Source organism: Penaeus monodon, chromosome 33 (genome assembly GCF_015228065.2).
Source record: "Penaeus monodon isolate SGIC_2016 chromosome 33, NSTDA_Pmon_1, whole genome shotgun sequence".
Taxonomy (NCBI): Eukaryota; Metazoa; Arthropoda; class Malacostraca; order Decapoda; family Penaeidae; genus Penaeus; species Penaeus monodon.
This window is the reverse complement of record NC_051418.1, coordinates 31,288,044-31,288,346: the sequence shown is the minus strand read 5'-3', so window position 1 is coordinate 31,288,346 and position 303 is coordinate 31,288,044. Positions and strand designations below refer to the sequence as shown.

General features: G+C 39.9%; 1 protein-coding gene across 1 annotated transcript in view; it reads left to right on the top strand.

Annotated features, from left to right (window-relative positions):
- The window catches only part of LOC119594380 (C-Jun-amino-terminal kinase-interacting protein 4-like), a gene marked incomplete in the record, with an annotated part of 97,279 nt that overhangs the window by 68,020 nt on the left and 28,956 nt on the right, over nucleotides 1–303 (top strand).

Sequence of the window (303 nt, the reverse complement as noted above, 5' to 3'; positions counted from 1 at the left end):
TTCTTTTTCCGTGTGTGTAAAGACTTCAGTGACAGTTCCAAAATAGATTAAAATCACTAAAAGGAACAAGTAGCATGGAACTTAGCTGTTAATTAGAATTGTAGACCGTAAAGTACAATCTGGAAGAGGGGTTTTAAGCCCAGTAAGCATGAACTCACAGTCTAGTTTGTTTGTATATAGGAACACAGTGTGTGGTGGGTTCAAGGAAAGCTCTATGTCAGTGGAGCATGTAGGCTGAAAGGGGCTCTGCATGTACCTTAACTTGGTTCAAGAAGGTTGGGTTCAATATTCCATTGATGTGTG